Here is a 21729-nt window from a genome sequence, read left to right on the forward strand (position 1 = left end):
AGTACATAGAATTATGAAAGGGATGGATAAAATAGAGGCAGGAAAGTTGTTTCCACCGGTAGGTGAGACTAGAGCTAGGGGACATAGCCTCAGGATTTGGGGGAGTAGATTTAAGATGAAGATGAGGAGGAACTGCTTTTCCCAGAGAGTGGTGAATGTGTAGAATTCTCTGCCTAATGAAGCAGTGGAGGCTAGCTCAGTAAATATATTTAAAACAAGGTTGGATAGATTTTTGGATAGAAGAGGAGTTAAGGGTTATGGGGAAAAGGCAGGTAGGTGGAGATGAGTCCATGGTCAGATCAGCCATGATCTTACTGAATGGCAGAGCAGGCTCGATAGGCCAGATGGCCGACTCCTGCTCCTATTTCTTATGTTCTTATGCATATACTGTACTTTGCCCAATAGATCCACCAAGCACAGAATGGACAAACCATTTGTCAGGGGATTGCTGAATAACCTGGTTAGGCAGGGAGGCTGGTGTTAACCATAGCTCTAACTGATAGCTAAAGACAGCAGGGCATCACAGAGCAGCCAAGTCTGTGCATAAAACTACTTACAGTGTCCTCAAAGTCAGAATAATGACTAAATGTGCCTATGTTGATGAATTTATTTGTGAAGAGCTCCAGAGATTTAATCACCTGATGGTGATAACTGTTCCTGAGTGCCTCTCTGTGCAATTCAGTTACTGCATGGTACAGAATTTCTCTGTTGCCGGAAACGTAAAAAAAGAGCAGCATCAGACCATTACTCTGCAGCATGCTGACTTCCCGTCAGTACTTGCAGGCTCTGTGGGGCTGAGCTGATCCCCCTGCACTGAACAACACACTCATCCACCAGCTTTCTTCCCCAAATTCGACATGAATCCCATTCCAGCTGCCAAACATTCTCCCCCTTCCCCCGGAGCTCGCCCCTCATACCCACAAAGTCAGGTTGAAGCCTGCACCCCACTTGTCCGACCAGATGCATTCTTAACCCCCTCACCCCTTCTCTGTAAGCATGGTGTGTCAAATTCTTGCTGTGATAACCATCCCTCAGGAATCAAAGATTCAACCAATGCGCGAACGAAGAACAAATCGTGCCAACGGCTAGGCTAAAGTGAGTGAATAACACACAGAATATTACATATCAGACTGCAGCGTCCTCGGAACAGTCTAGGAAAGATCAGCTCACTCTAGCATGTTGACTGCACGCCGTAGAGCCGGTCTGCTCGGAAGTGCCCCAATCAAATCGCACAAAATAGAACAAAAAGAGTAACTAGAATCCAGAAGTACATGTAACCTGAACCGAAGAGTCTTCCAAAAATGAGTCCACAGGCAAACAGGACCCAGGCACCTCTTGCACCTTCTTGCAAAATCAATCCTAGAGTGGTGCAGGCTGGAAGGAGGGATCTGTGTGACTGGGAGGGAGCCCTGTCTGCCTGACCCAGGGCACCACAGCAGCTTACAGGAGTGTCTCCAGCTGGTTTATGCTCCCACAGCCTCAGCTCAGCTACTATCTGCTAGTATCAGTAGCAAGCTGCAGCTCCTGGGTGACCCTTTCAGCTTTGAGAGTGGAGGCAAAGTTCAGCAGAAACATGCAGTTCCAACCCACTTCTGCACAGTGTGTATCATCCTACTGATGGGGAACCGACCTCTGGGTCAGTATCTGGTCACTGGTCTGCTACTGACAAAGACTTGTCTGCTTATTCTCCTTGTTATTCTTGCAACTCTTTAATTACACTTTATTAGTAATTAGTTGACTTTGCAATTAGTAAATAGTAAGACACAGTCTGGGCTCAGTAGTCTCATTATTCAACACACCTTTACACCTGATCCTTAATGCAAATATCCAATCGAGGGGCAGTAACTCAATGGATAGAAACACGCAAAAATGGTCTTGAGATTCAGTTGTTCTTCAGACCAAACATCAGAATGGGGAAGAGATGTAATCCAAGTGACTTTGACCATGATCATTGTTGGTGCCAGTCAGGGTGATTTGAGTATCTCAGAAACTGCTGATCTCCTGGGATTTTCACCCACAATGGTCTCTAGAGTAGGAGCTCCTAAACTTTTTTATGCTATGGACCCCTAACATTAACCAAAGTTGGGAACCCCTGCACTTGAGTTTACAGAGAATGGTGCGAAAAACAAAAATAAACATCCAGTGAGTGGCAGTTCTGGGGCAAAAACACCTTGTTTTTGAGAGGTCAGAGAAGAATGGCCTGTCTGGTTCAAGCTGATAGGAAGGTGACAGTAACTCAAAGAAACACACATTACAACAGTGGTGTGCAGAAGGGAGCATCTCTGCACGTACAACACGTTGGAAATTCTTGAAGCTTTGGACTACAGCGAACGTACACTCAATGGCTCCTTTATTAGGTGCAGGAGGTAATGTACCTGATAAAGTGGCCGCAAGAGTAACTTAAAATCTTTTTCTCTTACTTCTCATTCATCTCACATGACCCAGATGTGAAGGCAGGGGAAAGGTTGTCTACAGGTGATTTGGACTCAGAGTCACATAAAATCAATAAAATCAGGACTGGACAATACTGAGCCGATTACAGTCACTCCCATTTGGATAAGCAGGGCAGCACTGTTAGGATCATGTTTTTTGATTTCTCAAGTGCCTTCAATACCGTACCGCCCTCATTGCTGGGGAAAAGCTCCACTCAATGCAGGTTCCAATGTATCCTGGATAACGGACTACCTGACCAGCAGACCACAGTTTGTGCGGCTTCAGAGCTGTGTGTCAGACAGGGCTATAAGCAGCACTGGGGCCCCACAGAGGGCTGTATTGCCTCCCTTCCTCTTTACCCTGGATACCTTGGACTTTAGATACAACACTGAGTCACGTCATCTGCAGAAATTTTCTGATGACTCAGCAATAGTTGGGTGTATAAAGGAAGAATGGGAGGATGAATACAGAGCCCCGGTGGAGGACTTTGTCAAATGGTGCAAGCTGAATCAGCTGCAGCTCAACATCAGTAAGACAAAGAAGATGGTGATGGACTTTAGGAAAACTAAGCCTGCACTGCTCCCTGTTACTATTGTTGGTGAGGACGTGGATGTAGTGAGGAACTACAAGTACCTGGGGGTGCACCTGGATGACAGTCTTGAGTGGATCACCACCACAGAGGCTGTGTACAAGAAGGGCCAGAGTTGCCTCTACTTCCTGACGTGACTGAGGTCCTTTGGAGTGTGCAGGCCTCTACACATGTTCTACCAGTCTGTTGTCGCCAGTGCAAATTCCTATGCGGTGGTGTTCTGGGGCAATGGCATCAACACAGGTGATGCCAACAGGCTCAATAAACTGATTAGAAAGGCTGGCTCTGTTACGGGAGTCAAACTGGACACACTAGAGGGTGTGACAGAACAAAGGACCCTCCAGAAAACCTGGCAATTCTGGACAATGTTTCTCACCAGCTGCATGCCATCTTAGCTGAATAGAGGAACATTTTTAGTAACAGACTAAGACAACTGTCCTGCTTCAAAAAGTGCTATGTGAGGTCATTCTTACCCTCAACCATTCTATAATGAGTCAGCCTATAGCTGGGGAAGTGATGGCCCCCTCCTGTTAGACTGTTTGAGGTAAATTTATTACCAAAGTTGTTACATGCCATTTAGATGAATTCCTCAGATTCATTTTCTTGCAGGCATTCACAGTAGAATATAGAAATACAATAGAATCAATGAGAAACTACACACAAGACTAACAAACAACCAATGTGCAAAAGAAGACGAACTGTGCAGATACAAAAAACACAAATAATAATAATAAATAAACAACACTGAGAACATGAGTTGTAGAGCCTTTGAAAGTGAGTCCATGAGTTGTGTTCGGGGATCAGTTTAGTGTTATGGTGAGTGATGTTGTCCACACTGGCTCAGGAGCCTAACGGTTGAAGGGCAATAACTATTTCTGAACCTGGTGGTGTGGGACCTAAGGCTCCTTCTACATGGCAGCAGTGAGAAGGTAGTTGTTTCTGCAGTGTAAGTTTGGTGTATAGGTTATCTAAGTTAACTTGTTATAGTGGTGGACCTTCCCCACCTTGCCCTCAAGTTTTGAAATGTTTGAGATGACTCTGAGCTCGTGCTAATTCATAATGTTCAAAGGCCGAATTTTATAGATTACTTTATAACAGCTCCAGCATTTCAATAGGAATGGCATCAAATAAAATGTAGGCGTAGTTGATGGCAGTCCTTAATGATGGATGCTGCCTTTATGAGGTATTGACCCCCCCCCCCCCCATACCAGACAGTTAGAATACTCTCCACACTACATCTGTAGAAAATTGCGAGTGCCTTTGGTGACAAACTAAATCTCTTTATGAAATACAGCCGCTGTTGAGCCTTCTTTGTAAATACATCAATATGTTGGGCGCAGAATATATACTCAGAGATGTTGACACAGAAACTTGAAATCACTCACCCTTTTTGGGTATGTTGCTCTGGATTTCCAGCATCTGTGCAACTTCTTGTGTTTAGTCAGTGTTTCTTTGTCATTGATAACTTATTCCATGCTTTCATGACCTTGCCATTGGAATTCACAAAGTCCGAAGCAGTGGCAAAGTACTGATTTTCATCTAACGCTTGAACTTAAAAGCGGCACCACATAATTTTTTTTTCCCCTAACACAATACAAGATGAGTAGGTTGGTTTCAAAATGCAGTGAGAGCAATGTTCCATTATCCATTACCAAGTTTCCTCTGAACTGTTTGAGAAACTAAGCCGACTTTTTGACTCTTGTGTTCAATCTGGAAGTTAACAATCTTAAAAAAAAATGCCTGGTTAAGGCTGACTTTGAAATTGTGCAGGTAATGATTAACTTAAGGTTGACTGAAGACAGGAGATCGGGAGGTCAGGCGGTTTCAATTCTGGTTCCCTGCTTTACAGGCCATTTAGCAGAAGGTTAATTTGTGTTTTCTTTGCTATTTGTTCTCAACAGAGAGCTGGAAATGATTTACCAAACTTCCACAGCAAGAGTTGTTCAAATGTGAGGCTCTTAACTCTGGGATAAAGAGAACATAATATGGATTGAGGACTGGTCAACAAACAGCCCACAATAATTGAAGCACGCTCTCTCTTTCACGTACCTTCAGGCTCAAGGACCGCTTCTATCCCACTGTTAGAAGACTATTGGATAGTTCCCTAGATAGATTCTTGACCTCACAATTATTGTCTGTCTGCACTGCACTTTCTCTGTAAATGTAGCAGTTTATTCTGCTTTCTGCTATTGTTTTCCCTTGTACTAGCTCAACGCACTGATGTAATGAAATGATTTGTATGGGCGGTATACAAGTTTTACCATGGACCTTAGTACATTGTCAATAGTAAACTGATTTATACGATGGAACAATGTATTGGCAGGGAATGGCAGGGTCAAGATGCAGAATTCAACTACTTAACAACAAAAATGACCGCAGTGCGCAGTGCCTACACAACGCACTGTGTTTAAGCACCCAGGTTATTCTGACAGCACCCCATCCCCCCACCCAACCTCCACTCTCTACCATCAGGAAGACCAAGTCAACATTCACATGAGGACAGCACCAGCCAAAGGACTCCCTCCAACACACACAAAGTGCTGGTGGAACACAGCAGGCCAGGCAGCATCTATAGGAAGAAGCACAGTCGACGTTTCGGGCTGAGACCCTTCGTCAGGACTATAGATGCTGCCTGGCCTGCTGCTTTCCACCAGCATTTTGTGTGTGTTGCTTGAATTTCCAGCATCTGCAGATTTCCTCGTGACTCCCTCCAAGACATGTCTTAACTTGGAATTATATCACCAGTCATTGGGTCTAAATCCTGGAATTTAGTTCCCAACGACATGCTGGAGGAACTCAGCAGGTCAGGTCGCATCTATGGAAATAAACAAACAGTTGATGTTTCAGGCTGAGACCCTCCTTCAAGACTGGAAAGGAAGGGGGAAGATGCCAGAATAAAATGTTGGGGGTGGGGAGGGGGGGTTGGGAAAGGAGGATAGCTAAAAGGTGATTGGTGAAGCCAGGTGGGTTGGAAAGATAAAGAGCTGGAGAAGAAGGAATCTGATAGGAGAGGATAGTGGACCATAAGAGAAAGGGAAGGAGGAGAGGACCCAGAAGGAGGTAATAGGCAGGTGAGAAGAGGCGAGAGGGCCAAGTGGGGAATAGAAGGGGGGGGGGGAATGTTCTACCGGAAGCAGAAATCAGTATTCACGCCATCAGTTGGAGGCTACCAAGGTGGAGTACAAGCTAGCACTGAGGGAGAACCTCTACTGGACAGACAGCAGTGGTTCAGGTGACTCACTCCATCTTCCTAAGGTTTAGTTTGAAATAGGCAATAGGGCTTGGCCTGGACAATGACACCCAATCCCAGCAAAGATTATTGGAAAAAGAAATATGTCAGTGAGGGGACAACATGTGATGTATCCAGGAAACAGTCAGCAGGGCAGGCAGGATCTGTGGTTCTGCTGTGTTATGGTGAAAGTAGCTACCCATTTCAATTTGACTTCTCATTCCTATTCTGACATGGCCATGGCCTCCTCCATGGAGACGATGAGGCCCCAAGGCAGGCTGGAGGAGAAACACCTCGTGTTCCACCTGGATAATCTCCAACCTGATAGCATTGGTTTCTCTAACTTCCTGTAACCTCTTCCCCCTCCCTTGTTCTCTTTTTCCCATTCCTCTTTGTAGTTCCCCTTCCGCCCTTTCTCTTCTCCTCACCTGCTCATCACCTCCATTTCCCCTCCTCCTTCCCTTTCTTGCATGATCTGAATCAGTGAGGCTGACTTCGCTCACTCTCTTGCGATGTTCATTCCTCTCTGCAGCGATGAGGCTGTGAATGTCTCCGGCGACTGTTGTCCCTGCGAGTTTCATGACGGACTGAGGTCGGGGTTTCGGCCTACTCCAGCTGCTCCAAGGAGCAGATCGACGGACTCAATCTGATTTGGAAGGCTGTCATTTGCTTCTGTTGTTTTTGTGTGTGTTTCCTTTTTCTGTGCATTGGTTAGTCTTTTTCTTAATTCGGTTCTTAGGGTTTCTTGCTTTGTGGCTGCCTATAAGCAAACAAATCTCAAGGTGAATAATTTATACATTCTTTGATAATAAACATACCTTGAATCTTTGAATCTCTCTTATCAGATTCCTTCTCCTTTAACCCTTTACTTCTTCCGCCTATCCCTCTCCCAGCTTCTTCCTTCATTTCTCTGCCTGCCTGATGCACCATCAATAACTCTGAGACGTGGGTTAAGGTAGGCTTTTATTGGCTGGAAGAAAGCACAAGCAGCAAGTGACCACCACACAACATCCTGGAGCCTGAGGAAGGGTCTGTGCCTCCAATCGCCTTTATACCGGGGTCTGTGGGAGGAGCCACAGGAGCAGTAAGCGGGGGGGGGCGTGTCCAGACAGGTATATGTAGTTCACCACACTGCCCCCACCCACTCATTCATCACATACCTCTTTCCCTTGCACACTCTGGCTTCTGCCCCCTCCCTCCCTCCCCACTTCCTTTCCAGTCCTGATGAAGGGCCTCAGCCCGAAACATCAGCTGTTTATTCCCCTCCACAGATGCTGCCTGACCTGCTGAGTTCCTCTAGCATTTTGAGTGTGTTGCTCTGGATTTTCAGCATTGGCAGAATCTCGTGTTTATAGTGGTAGACTGTGATTGATGATCCAGTATAGTTGGGCTAAAGTAATGCAGAACAGGTGTCCAGATTTAACAGACTGCTGGTGCCGGCCTCTGGTTTGAGATCCATATGTGGGGGGAGGGTTTGAAGCGGGTGAAGGTCTGAGTGTCTCTGTATCTGGTGAGCAGAGGTTATTCAGAGCTCCTGAACGCCGCGTGCCTCCAGCTCAGGCAAGGTTTGAACTGACATTGCTACTGTTTGCTTTGATTGGGGAAAACAATTAGAGGATCTTCCTGCCAAGACACACATGACTTCAAACAAAGGAAAATTAGACATGTAAATCTCACAACTGCAACCTGCCCAATCTGTTTCAATCCTTCACCAATAACCAATAGGTGTGTGTGTAGGTAATGACATCTTGTTTATCACAATGCATTCATTTTAGACTATACAAATTCCAGTTCTCAAAGGGTTAATTTTTTTTTAAAAAAAAATTGTTTTGACACTTAACACAGTTCAACTTTTAAATATCAGCTTGTTAAACTTAATCACTCTTTAAAAAAAATGATAGACTTTTCATTTAAAAGTTAGGAAGCTGGTTCAGCCACAGTAACTTTAAGAGACAATGGAAAGTGCAGACTCAACAAGCTATTTCATCACGAGTGGTTAAAGGACCCTCTGTTGCCTCTGTGTCACCACACACCCAACAACCTGGATCTACCTGAACTCACCACAACTTCACAGGAAAAGGCGGCACCACGCTGAACTTTGACCCTTATAAACCTCCCCCGACAACTCTCAGCTGCTTCGCTTCCATATTCAGCAGGTCTGCCGCGGTCGCTGCCGTGGGGGTGAGGGCCGGCAGGTCACGGCCGCCCAGGTAAATACAGGTTTATACGGTCTGACGAGAAGCTAAGGAATCCTAAGGCTGTTTTTACTGTTGTTAATCTGCAAGTTTAAGCGGCTTGATGCGTGCTCTGTAGGTGTTCATAATGTTTCCGTATTTTAACCTGGCGAAGACTGGCTTGTCTTTTGTGGGGTTGTGGAGTCCTTGAAGTGGGGGAGACTGCAGAAGCTGTGTTTAATTTGCACTACAGCCTGCCTGATACTAGAGTTCAGGGACTGTGTGAGGGAGGGGCACGCTGCTCTACCGGGGCTTAGCTGAGGTATCCTGGTGGCAAGTGGGGCTGCTACAGGTATTTGGTGCATCAATCCCTTCGTGTAAACACACACACACACACACACACACACACACACTATCGGAGTGCACGAAGGATACTTTGCGGCGATTATTATATGCGTTTAGAAGTGACTTTTGTTTTAAATATGGCAGAGTTGTCACCGGGAGAACTGCTGCCAGCAGGTCCATCTAATGTTGAAATGGTTCCTTTTGTTCAAGTGAAATGACTGTGTGTGTGTGTGTGTGTTACAAACACCATTCTGGAACGTGTGGCGCACTTTGTTCTGCGTCTGTTTATGTTTTTACTGCATCGAACTAAATCCATACTCTGACTCACACTTGGGTCGAACCAAATCCATCACTCCCTTCACCGCAGATAACTTCTCTTTGACTGCGGTGACCCCATCAGTAACATCCTATAGATCCATAGCAACACTCACACAAAATGTTGGGGGAACTCAGCAGGCCAGGCAGCATCCATGGAGTCGATGCTTCAGCCTGAGAGCCTACATCAGGACATCTGTTGATGCTGCCTGACCTGCTGAGTTCCCTCAGTATGTGGTGTGAAGGTTTTACGCTGGATTACCAGCACCTGCAGACTCTCTTGTGTTTATTCTCAGGCTCCTGCTCTTTGAGTCTGGAGCACAAACCTGAGGCACGATGGAGTTGTTCGGTCTGTCCCGGAATGTGCGTGGACATCAACCGGTTGTCTACCACCTTGGATTTTCTTAATCCCACACGTGGAGAGAAACTTTAGCCATTAGGTCATGAAAACAGGTCCACCAGTGGGTCAAACAAGACCTTGCCCAAGGTGTCCCTCCACCATCTCCCCACTGGAGCAGAGCTAATCAACGGGAGATGTGACTGCAGATTTTCCCCTCCTCTCTGTCGCCAGGGTTACAAGCTCTGGATCACTGAGGATACTCCAATGAATGAGTCATCTGTAAATAATAACCTCTACCAACCAGCCCCCTTTTGCTAAGAGGCACCACCTGTAAATAAAGGTCTGTGACAAGACTCAAAACCTGAAAGTCATTTCCCATACAGTGCTGTGTGGAAGGCTTAGTCACACGTATATTGCTAGGGTGCCTGAAACTTTTGCACAGTACTGTGGGAATTTTATGTTCCTCATTGTACAGCTGCCACAGAAAAACCAAATTTCATGACACGTGAGTGATGATTCTGATAGGGGTCTGGATTGCGGACTGAGAGGGGGCAGGGAGAGGGAAATCATGGTTGAGAAAAGTGGGGGGGGAGAGGGGATGGAGTGGGGAATGCCAGAGAGACATTGTGTAATGATCAATGAACCAGTTGTTCGGAAACAAGTGACCTTGCCTGGTATCTCAGGGCTGGGTGTATCTGCACCTACACCACTGCTCTACCACCTGTCCCATACCCCTCCCACAGCTCTCCACCCTCACCATTCCCAACATCCTTTGTTCCCACCTGACTTACAGACTTTCTCTCTGCTCCACAATGACAAATACAGTACCGTGCAGAAGTCTCGGGCACCCTAGCTATACAGTACATATGAGCCTAAGACCTGTACACAGTACTGTATCTCAGGAGCCACGTTTCTGGGACTGACATCAATGAATATATTCCCCACTAACATGCCAGCACAGATTTTGTTTGAGGAGCAAATGGTCAGGCTTGGCACAGCTGATAGTCCCTGTGCAGCAGTGAACACCATTACTCTGGGCACTCTATCGATGACAAGACAGTCTCCACATGATCCTCCAATCCCATTGGCCAGGTAAGCAAGATGCTTGCAATGCCCTTGACATCCAGCTCTCCTTGTGTTTAGGCAACTCCATTGTGTGTTCAATCGTACCTGGTCCAAATTCCTGAAATAGATGCCTCATCTAAAACTGCGACCTGGCAAGAGGTTTACAGAGAGAAGAAAAACCTCCTCAGCCATTTTGACCGCAGTGAATCCCACCAGCGCTCAGAATGGAAGAGGTGATTTCAGGATTCCAGCCAAGGTCCCATCTCTTCAATAGAAACCCGGTGGAGATCACGTCCCAAACTATCGACTCGCCCCTTCGGCCTCGTCATGTCCTGTTGGTGGTTCCCTCATCGGTGTAACTGAATTTTCAGAATCAAAACAAGTCATCCTCTGACTCTAAGGCTGTTTGACCCCCCCCCCCCCCCCCCCAACCGTATTCCTCTCTAAAGATAGTGTAAATAGTATCACAGACACCTATAGTTCACAAACTGGAAGAGACGGGGAGGAATCAATGGGATAGGTGGGCTCAGCAAATTGATGGACAAGTTTTCAACTCCTGGTCAAATTCATCCCAGGGTCTAAACAGAAGGGTCTGGTGAACAAACACAAGGAAATCTGCAGATGCTGGAAATTCAAACAACACACACAAAATGCTGGTGGACATAGCAGGCCAGGCAGCATCTACAAGGAGAAGCACTGTCGACGTTTCGGGCTGAGACCCTTCGTCAGGACTAACTGAAAGGAGAGATACTAAGAGATTTGAAAGGATATCTCTCCCTTCAGTTAGTCCTGACGAAGGGTCTCAGCCCGAAACGTTGACAGTACTTTTCCTTATAGATGCTGCCTGGCCTGCTTTGTTCCACCAGCATTTTGTGTGTGGGGTCTGGTGAAACTGTCGATGTGTTGGTTTAAATTTCCCTAAAGTTCCCTGGACTTGAGGAAGTTCTGGTGAAAAATAGAAAATGAATTACTTCTATATCAAAAAGTGAGGGCGGGAGTCACCTTAACATCTCAAGGAAGCTATAAGAAGCTTTTATTAAAGGTGTTGCTTTGGCTCACATGAATATTCAAGGTGGTCAGGTAAAGAGAACAGGGTTTTGTTAGAAAGGAATGAAGTTTGACCAACTTATTGGAGCTCTGGGGAAGGTGGAGTGAAGGGGCGGTGACTGTGCATCAGTTTCCCCAAAGGCATTTGAGGTGTGGCAGCAGGACGTCATCGTGGAGTAAGAAGCCTCGGCGGAGAATAGTGGAGAGAAGATTGGCTGGAGAACAGGAAATGGAGAGCAAGTGTAACTGGATCTCAGCAGGATGTAACGAGCCAGGGAACTGCAGGGATCATTGGAGCCCAGGCTTCAACTTTCACGATTATGTGTACAATTGGCATGAAGGTGTGTTTGCTCATTCTGCTGGTGACATGTAGATAGGTTAAAAAGGTATATTGTGAACAGTTTGTCAGAAGGCTGCAGAGGCATATTGACAGGTAGATTAATCAAAGATCTATCAAACTGTATTATGAAGGAAAATTCCAGCAAGAAAAATTAAATGTATTAAATCTAAATGGTGATTGGTTGCAGAACGCTGTGACGTTGAGTATTGGGGAGAGCTAACAATGTTATAATCTACTCCATGGGGAACTGAGTACCAAATAATTTAAAGATGGTATTAGATGAAAGGAATCAGAATCAGGTTTATTATCACTGACATTATCATAAAATGTGTTACTTTGCAACAGCAGTACAGTGCATAGCATTAAAGATCTATGAATTACAATAACAAACATTAAAGTAATGAATTAGTGCAAAAAGAGAGAAAAAACGGTGAGGTGGTGTTCATGGGTTTGTAGTCAATTTAGAAATCTGAAGTCGAAGGGCAGGAAGCTGTACTTGAAATGTTGAGTGTGGGTCCTCAGGCTCCTGTACCTCCCCTCTGATAGTAGTAATGAGAAGAGGGCATGTCTGGAGTGGTGGGGGTCCTTAATGATGGATGAAACCTTTTTGAGGCATTGCCTTTTGAGGGTGTCCTCGGTGGTGGGGTATTTAATGGCAGGGTAAAACTGTATAATGTCATCAAAATAAGCAGGAAGACTGAGGATTGGGAATATTCCAGAATTAAACAAAGGAACAAGTTATTGATAAAGAAGGGGGAAAGCATTGGTGTGCTACCAAAGATAGAAACAGATTTAAAACCTTCTTCCACTCGTATGTGAACAGGAAAATAATAGTTTCTGTGGGGAGGGGGAGGGAGGTGTTCTTCTGGCGAATGTAGAACTGCAATTGGATTATTATTGCCACAGCAGTGAAATGTAGTGAAAAGCTGGTTTTGTGTACAGTTCGTACTGATCAATTCATTACACCAGTGCATTGGGTTGATATAAGCTAAAGCAACAACAGTCGATGGATGGCTCAGAGAGAGCACGTTGTTCAGAGGAAGCAGTGAATCTTCAGGAATTCTGCTCACATCTGAGCAGGAGTTCCCAATCTTTATTTTAATGGCATGGACCCTTACCATTATCTAAGGGTTCAGTGCACCCCAGGTTGGGATCCCCAGCTCCAGAGGTTTTAGCATTAATACAAAAAGTACTGTTGCAGAAGTGGGTCAGAGGGAAAGGTGATGCATCGCTGGGACCCCATGCCTGGGGTTTTTGTAGAAGGCAGCTCTGCAGAAAGGGGATGCACTGGAAGTTCCACAGGTTCTAGAGCAGTTTCTCCAGACTGGACATTAGCAATTGTTTAAGAGAGGAGGGAATATAGAACAGTCCAGCACAGTCCAGGCCCTTTTGGACCACAATGTTGTGCCAGCCTTTTAACCCTACACCAGATCAATCAAAATCTTCCTTCCCCCATAGCCCGCCATTTGTCTATCATCCATGTACCTGTCTAAGAGACTCTTAAATGTCTCTAATGAATCTGCCTCTCCTGGCCATGCATTCCATGCACCCACCCCCCCCCCCACTCTGTATGTAAAAGAAAATACATCTACCTCTGAAATTACCCCTCCCCTATATTTTCCTCCAATCACCTTCAAATCATACCCTCTTGTATTAGCCATTTCCACCCTGGGAGAAAGGCGCTGACCACACACTCTATCTATGCTTCTTCTCATCACGTACGCCTCTATCAAGTCACCTGTTATACACTGCCCTCTTGTATACCTCCATCAGGTCTCCTCTCGTCTTCTGCTCCAAAGAGAAAAGCCCTAGCTCACACAGCCTATCCTCATTGAGGGGCCAAATGGCCTTCTTTCCACTTTTGTTTAAGTTCTTTTGGAACATCCCTTGGTAGGAGAAATCGAAAGGTAGATTAATTCTCAAGTGGTGAAGGACAGAAGGGTGTTGGTGTCCCAGGGAGCTGGGTGTCTTTGTACACACATTGCTGAGTATTAGTGTGTTGTAAAACATGTGGCTTGGAAGGCAAACGATTTGCTGGCCTCCAGTGCTGAAGTATTCTGGTGCAGTAGTAGAAAAGTCTTCCACCAACTACAAGGCGCCCAAGTGAGACCTTAACTGGAATGTTGCTTCCTTCAAGTCTCCGAGCCTTAGGAAGGAGATACCTGTGACGGAGAGAGAGCAGCAGAGCTTCACTGGGTTCATTCCCCGTTGATCCTGATGAACTTCTACTGGGCGGAGAGAGAGCTTGCTTACCTCTCTGGAGATCAGGTGGGACAAGCTCGCTGGCCAACGCTGTAGGCATGGGTGAATTGGGCTGTGCTGTATGACTATTGCTCTAAGTCTCTTGAGTTGATTGGAAATGAGAGGTGATTTCATTGAAGGATATAAACCCCTGTTCTCCTTTGGCAAAGATGGAACAGACAGGAACAGGCTCTTTGGCCCATCATATCTGTGCTAATCATGATGTCAATTTAAACGAATCCCATTTACTTAATCACAAAGCTCCACTCTAACTGGAATGTTGACTTCCTCATTGGCAGATTTCAGTCTGTACAGATCAGTAACAACATCTCCTCCTTGCTGACCATCAACACAGCTTGCACCTCAAGGCTGTGCTGCAAAAACCAAAGGGAATCAGTCAACAGAGGCATTTCTCTTGAGTTCCATAGAACTAGCAGCCAAGATTTTGTTCAATTATCATGAGAACCTCCTGAAAATTAATGGTGTTTGTCTTGTATTTCTACAGAATAAATCCAAAGAAGTTTTACATGCAGACAATTAAGTTGCCTAATCTTGCAAAATGCATTTCTGAACTGATTCTTTTCTTTAATTCCATGAAAGTAGATTGAGTGCAAATCTTATGAATTTCTTTATCTTATGAGTTATAATTATATCAATTTAATTATATATTATATATATTATATATAATTATAAAATCTTATGAGTTTCTTTAATTTGGCTCACCCAAGTACTCGACAAAGCTGAAACATCCAAAGTCAACACTTTTTAAAAAGTTGAGCATTTCTGAAAGGATTGCACTGAAATGAAGTCTCAGACTTAGTTTCCTCTGTTCCCCTGCGTTAGTGTTGGACGTAGTGACGTACTTCACTACTGGGCCTTCACTCGCTGGAACTGAGAATGATGGGGGATCCCAATGAAATCTACTGACTGTTGAAAGGCCCCAATAAAGTGTTGTGCGCAGTTTTTAAAAATTATTTTATTGAGCTATAGTGTGGGGTAGACCCTTCCAGTCCTTCGAGCCATGATGCCTGGCAACCCCCGATCTAACCCTGTCTTAATCATCGGACAATTTACAGTGACCAGTTAACCTACTGTCACTGTAGGTTAACTACAGTGTGGGAGGAAACCCACTCGCTCACAGAGAGAGAACGCACAAACTCCTTACAGCTAGCAGTCCTGACGAAGGGTCTCGGCCCAAAACGTCGACAGTGCTTCTCCCTATAGATGCTGCCTGGCCTGCTGCGTTCCACCAGCATTTTGTGTGTTGTTGTTTGAATTTCCAGCATCTGCAGATTTCCTCGTGTTAGCTAGCAGTGGGATTGTATTGTGCTCTGTATATTGTATTCATTGATTCAATTGTGCTTCTTTGTATTTACTGTGAATGCCCACACATATATGAAGATATATGTACTTTAATAATAAACTTACTTTGAACCTCTGGCATCTTCCAGTCAAGTCGCCAGGCTGCGATGTCCGTTAATGTCGTGGCTCATCCTCTTAGGGATGTAGGGATGGTTTTGGGGGACAGAGCAGGAAGTTGGGGATCAGGGATGAGGGGGGATTAGAGGTTAGGGTGGTAAGTGAAGACTCTGGGTAGGAGTTTGAGACTACAGGCAAACATCAGTGATCACGGATGGAAAGATCAGCAATCTTTCCAATCGGTGAGTCCCAGACCCAGGTTGGAGGTCCCGTACGGGGTGCAAGTCCAAGGCATGGGTGCGACCCCCAGCCCCCCCCCCCCCCCCCCCACTCCCTCAGGTCACTGGGGTCAGAGGTCCGTGCAGTCCGGAACTCAGCGCCCAGCGGTCAAGCCCATGGTGGGCGAGCCCGGTGGCGAAGTCTGAAGTTGGAGGCTTGATGTCTGCAATTCTGAGAAAACGAGGCCAAAGACAGGAGGTTGCCTGTCCTGGGGCTGAAGGCCTGTCTGTGTGTGGGTGGATGGGTGGGGCATTGGGAAAGGAGTTTGTTCTGCTGCTGTTTTCTTTATTTTGTTGTTGGTGCTGGACTGTGCACTGACACTAGTGAGCTGCCCCAACACCACCTTGAGCGTGGTCATGGCATTTCCCTCTGTTTCAGTGTGCGTGTGACAAGTACATCTCAGTTTGAGAGTTGTCACTTTCTGCTGTTTGCAACATAATAAACTTTTGGTGGCGAAGCTGGTAATCCCTGCCTGACGGTGCCAGAGTCCCGGTTTCAGTCCTGGCTTCCAGCACTGTCTGTGGCCCTGTGGGTTCAAGTCACTTTTTATTGTCATTTCCACCATAACTGCTGGTTCAGTACACAGTAGAAATGAGACAATATTTTTCAGGACCATGGTGCTACATGAAACAATATAAAAACGACACTGAACTACATAAAAACAACAGAGAGAAAAAAAACTACACTAGACTACAGACCTACCCAGGACTACGTAAAGTGCACAAAACAGTGCAGGCATTACAATAAATAATAAACAGGACAATAGGGCAGTAAGGTGTCAGTCCAGGCTCTGGGTATTGAGGAGTCTGATAGCTTGGGGGAAGAAACTGTTACATAGTCTGGTCTTGAGAGACCTAATGCTTCGGAGCCTTTTCCCAGATGGCAGGAGGGAGAAGAGATTGTATGAGGGGTGCGTGGGGTCCTTCATAATGCTGTTTGCTTTGCAGATGCAGCGTGTAGTGTAAATGTCTGTAATGGCGGGAAGAGAGACCCCGATGATCTTCTCAGCTGACCTCACTATCCGCTGCAGGATCTTGCGATCCGAAATGGTGCAATTTCCGAACCAGGCAGTGATGCAGCTGCTCAGGATGCTCTCAATACAACCTCTGTAGAATGTGATGAGGATGGGGGGTGGGAGATGGACTTTCCTCAGCCTTCGCAGAAAGTAGAGACGCTGCTGGGCTTTCTTGGCTATGGAGCTGGTGTTGAGGGACCAGGTGAGATTCTCCGCCAGGTGAACACCAAGAAATTTGGTGCTCTTAACAATCTCTCCCAAGAAGCCGCCGATGTTCTGTAGGGTGCTCCACTTTCCTTCCACATCCCAACACACTGGTGTGCAGGTCAATGGGTAAACTGAGGGAAATTAAAAACACAAGTGAATCAATGGAGGGTTGATGGTCAGCACAGACTTTGTGGGCTGAAAGGCCAGGCTGTGTGCTGTACCCCTCTCTCTACAACTGTGTAAATAGCCTTCACGACATGCTAGCCTGTGCCAATGCAAGCTATCCCTTTAGTGTAGAGAGAGGTGGAGCAGACTGCTCTGCTTGGAAAGGAGTAACTCCCCACTGTCAGTGACCTGGCATCACAGAGGCTGTGAGTCCAGTTCCTAGACTGATTGCACATTAACAAACCTGCCATTACTCACTTCCCTAAGCTTCCATGTCACTGGTGAGAGGGCTGCAGAGACAGAGCTTCTCTGTCTGCTCCAGGCATCTTCACCCCGGCGTCTCACTGCTCTGTTGCCAGTCACAGCGTCCGCTAAATTGCCCCATGTTTAATAAATGTGCCTCACTCCTTTTAGTCACTGGCACCGACTGTTCTACCAGTTGTACAAAGGAACTGGGCATCATTGGAAGCAATAAATTATTCGGAGGACAAATTATGAGCGATAAACTGGGAATGTGAGTAGTTTTTATAAAGGGATAATGCCGGCGGCTGAGAATGAAGCAGACATGAAATCCTGTGCAAAGCTGAGTTCCTTTCATTCTGTAATTATAGTGGCTCAATACAGGTATCGTTTTCCTCATCTGCCATTTATGTCCTTGTAAGCAGAGAGGCAGCATACAAGGGTGTCAGCTTCCAGCTGAATTTTATGCCCTAAAATGCCATTGTTTGCCAACTGGGTCTTGGCCTTTCCGTGACTCCCCTGGGAGAGCGTTTGGAAGAGGAAGTGTGATGCCAAGGAACGCGCTTCATGGCACCGGTGGCAAGTTGGCCTGTGAGCCCTTTGTTTCTAGTGTAGGGGGTCCCTCATGGTCGTGGAAAGTAACCAGTGCTCGGAGCATCTGAAAGCAACATCCATCAGCAAGGACCCCCTCCATCCAGGCCATGCTCGCGTCTCACTTACGCCATTGGGAAGAAGGTCCCCACCACCAGGCTCAAGGAGTTATTACCCTTCAACTGTCAGGCTCTGAGGCAGCATGGAGAACTCCTCTCACCTCAACACTGAACTGATTCCTCAACCTACAGACTCACTTTTAACGACTTTCTCAGTATTATTTACATATGTTACTTGCACCAGTTTGTCGTCTTCGGCGGTTTGCTTGTTTGTTAGTCTTTCTTTGTAGTTTTTCATGAATTCTATTCTATTTTTAAATTTTCCTGCAAATCCTGCAAGAAAATAACTCTCAAGGTAGTATATCAAAGTAAAGTTATTATAAAATTATGTACGTGTCACCATGTAATTCTCTGGGATTCATTTTTTGCAGGCGTTCACAGTAGATTCAGGGAAACAATAGAATCAATGAAAAACTACACACAAAGAAAGATGGACAAGTAACTAGTGTGCAAAAGACAAACTGCACAAATCTAAGAACTAGTAGGTGAGGCACCACTGCACAAGCGTGTGGATGTCAGCCAGTTAGAACAGTGAAAAGAGTTTAAAGGAGACAGCTTTATAGAGCGGACGTTATGGTAGAGGGAGACAGAGTAGGAGGGCTTTGGCTTCAGCGAATAATGGGTTGAGGTGAGGTACGTTACTTGTGTAGAATACAGACAGGAAGTACGTGTGTGAGGCCCGTGTTCTGTGCTCGGTGTCAGAGGTCAGACGACTCCCAGCCTCCCGGATGGCCACATCTGTGCCAGGTGCGTCGAGCTGCAGCTCCTTGGGGACCGCGCTAAGGAACCGGAGATGCAGCTCGACGACCTTCGTCTGGTCAGGGAGAGTGAGGAGGTGATAGATAGGAGCCATACTGGGGCCTCGGGAGACAGATAAGTGAGTAACAGTCAGGAGAGGGAAGGGCAAGAGTCAGATGTTAGAGAGTACCCCTGTGGATGTCCCCATTAACAGTAAGTACTCCTGCTTGAGTGCTGTTGGGTAGGACAGCCTACCTGGGGGAAGCAACAGTGGCCACGTCTCTGGCACCTGTGGCTCAGAAAGAAGGGGATGGCAACAGTGATAGGGGACTCTATACTTAGGGGGTTAGACAGGTGATTCTATGGACGCAGGAAAGAAATACGGAAGGTAGTTTGCCTCCCAGGTGTCAGGGTATGGGATGCTTCTGATCACGTCCATGATATCCTGAAGTGGGGTGGAGAACAGCCAGAGGTCGTGGTACATATTGGTACCAACGACCTAGGTAGAAAAAGGGAGGAGGTCCTGAAAACAGACTACAGGAAGTTAGGAAGGATGACACAAGGGTTGGAGGTGTTGTGGATAGTGGAGGGCTGTCAGGTTACAGCGGAAAATTGATAGGATGCAAAACTGGGCTGAGAAGTGGCAGATGGAGTTCAACCCAGGTAAGTGTGAGGTAGTTCATTTTGGTAGGTCAAATATGATGGCAGAGTATAGTATTAATGGTAAGACCCTTAGCAGTGTGGAAGATCAGAGTGATCTTGGGGTCCGAGTCCACAGGACACTCAAAGCAGCTGCGCAGGTTGACTTTGTGGTTAAGAAGGCGTACGGTGCATTGGCTTTCATCAATCGTGGAATTGAGTTTAGGAGCTGAGAGATAATGTTGCAGCTATATAGGACCTGGTCAGACCCCACCTGGAGTACTGTGCTCAGTTCTGGTCGCCTCACTACAGGAAGGATGTGGAAGCCATAGAAAGGGTGCAGAGGAGATTTACAAGGACGTTGCCTGGATTGGGGAGCATGCCCTATGAGAATATGTTGAGTGAACTCGGCCTTTTCTCCTTGGAGCAACGGAGGATGAGAGATGACCTGATAGAAGTGTACAAGATGATGAGAGGCATTGATTGTGTGGATAGTCAGAGGTTTTTTCCCAGGGCTGAAATGGTTGCCACAAGAGGACACAGGTTTAAGGTGCTGGGGAGTAGGTACAGAGCAGATGTCAGGGTAAGTTTTTTTACGCAGAGAGTGGTGAATGCATGGAATGGGCTGCCAGCAATGGTGATAGAGGCGGATACGATAGGGTCTTTTAAGAGACTCCTGGATAGGTACATGGAGCTAGAAAAATAGAGGGCTATGGGTAACCCTAGATAATTTCTAAAGTAAGGACATGTTCGGCACAGCTTTGTGGGCTGAAGGGCCTGTACCGTGCTGTAGGCTTTCTATGTTTCTATAATGATAAATAAGTAGTAAATAATATTGAGAACATGAGTTGTAGAGTCCTTGAAAGCGAGTCCATAGGTTGTAGAATCAGTGCAGTGATGAGATGAGTAAATTTATCCACATTGGTTCAGAAGCCTGATAGTTGAACAGTTCCTGGAACCTGAGGTTCCTGTATCTCATTCTCAATGGCAGCAGCAAGAGACCACGGCCTTGACGATGGATGCTGCTTTCTTGTGTTAGCGCTGCTTGTAGATGTGCTTAGTGTTAGGAAGGCTTTTCCAATGATGGGCTTTGCGGCATCCACTACATTTTGTAGGATTGCTGTTCCTGGGCATTGGTTTTCCCATTGCAAGCCATGATACAATTAGTTGGGATACTCTCTGTAAAGGTTTGTCAATGTTTCAGATGACATGCTGAATCTGTGCAAACTTTAAGAAAGTAGAGGCATTGCCGTACCTTCCTTGTAATGGGACTTGCATACTGGTCGCATGCAGAACATAGTTTGAAAATAAATTTATTTGAATTTGACTTGTGAAGAGAAGGCCAGGCCATGGCTGGCAAAGGCCTCTCAGGGTATCAGGACTCTGTCCCAGATTAGATGAGAAACAACCCATTCTTGAAGTCTTGACAGAGTTGGAGCTTTAGATCAAATGTCTCAGTTGCCAGTGACCCACTAACTGTGGAGCAGGTTGGTACAGAAGGAGCAGTCTTCAGGTGCTCCAGTCTGACTCGGGTTGCTGAGTATGCGTGCAATATCAAGTACCTTCTCAATGTCTGCAGTATCAGATACCTTCTCAGATAAATCAAAGTCAGCACAGTTTCTGTAAAGGGAAATCTTGCCTGTTAAATCCGTTAGAAATCTTTGAAGATTTAACAATCAGGGTGGACAAAGGAGAGAGAGTGGATGTCATTTACTTAGATTTTCAGAAGGCATTTGATAAGGTGCCTCGTGAGGCTGCTTAACAAGATAAAATCCTATAGCACTACAGGAAAGATAATGGCATGGATAGAGGAATGGCTGACAGGCAGGAGGCAGCGAGTGACCTTTTCTGGATGGCTGCCGGTGACTAGTGGTGTTCCTCAGGGGTTAGTGTTGGGACTACTACTCACATTGTTCGTTAATAATTTAAATAATTGAATTGATGGCTTTGTGGCAAAGTTTGCGGATGATACGAAGCTAGGTGGAGGGGTAGGTAGTGCTGAGGAAGCAATGCAATTGCAGCAGGACTTGGGCAAATTGGAAGAATGGGCAAAAAAAAGGCTGATGGAATACAGTGTTGGGAAATGTATGACAATGAATTTTGGTAAAAGGAACAATAGTGCAGACAGTTATCTAAATGGGGAGAAGGTTCAAACATCAGAGGTGCAGAGGGACTTGGAAGTCCTCGTGCGAGACACCC

General features: G+C 46.0%; 1 protein-coding gene across 1 annotated transcript in view; it reads left to right on the forward strand.

Moving 5' to 3' along the window:
* Positions 1-8284: 8284 nt before the first annotated feature.
* gramd1c (GRAM domain containing 1c) overlaps positions 8285-21729 on the forward strand; it is a 50268-nt gene continuing 36823 nt past the window's right edge. The window contains exon 1 of the mRNA XM_073028907.1: positions 8285-8461. The gene's annotated coding sequence lies outside the window, so the exon portion shown is untranslated. The remainder of the gene's footprint in view (positions 8462-21729) is intronic.

Source organism: Hemitrygon akajei, chromosome 2 (genome assembly GCF_048418815.1).
Source record: "Hemitrygon akajei chromosome 2, sHemAka1.3, whole genome shotgun sequence".
NCBI lineage: Eukaryota > Metazoa > Chordata > Chondrichthyes > Myliobatiformes > Dasyatidae > Hemitrygon > Hemitrygon akajei.